Source organism: Elephantulus edwardii, unplaced genomic scaffold, assembly GCF_000299155.1.
Source record: "Elephantulus edwardii isolate Elephantulus edwardi_28Jun2011 unplaced genomic scaffold, EleEdw1.0 scaffold00082, whole genome shotgun sequence".
Classification (NCBI taxonomy): Eukaryota; Metazoa; Chordata; class Mammalia; order Macroscelidea; family Macroscelididae; genus Elephantulus; species Elephantulus edwardii.
Window position 1 is genome coordinate 13,830,208 of NW_006399832.1, and position 412 is coordinate 13,830,619.

Sequence of the window (412 nt, forward strand, 5' to 3'; positions counted from 1 at the left end):
TGGGATTCCCATTCTTCTCAGAGTCAGCCACAGTTTGTTGTGATCCACACAATCAAAAGCCTTTGCATTGTCAATGAAGCACATATTAAGAAATTCTCCATTTTCCCCCTGAGGAGCAGTTCGTGGATTTGAACTACATGCTTTTGGTACTGCAGTGCAGTTTCTTATTTTAGGCCACCAGAGTGCTTGCTCACTCAGCCACTCTCCTTCCCTCTCTCTGCCTGTTTGTCTTCTCTCTCCCTCTCTCCCTCCCTTCCCCCCCCCCCATGTACACATATGTATCTTTCGGAGTAGCATCTGAAATTTATCACATAATTTGGATGTAGTATCAAGAAGGAAAAGGATATTATGCTTGCAAAAGTAGTGGGTGGAAAAGGAAATAAAAACCTCAAAGAGAGAAATTGTTTTAGTG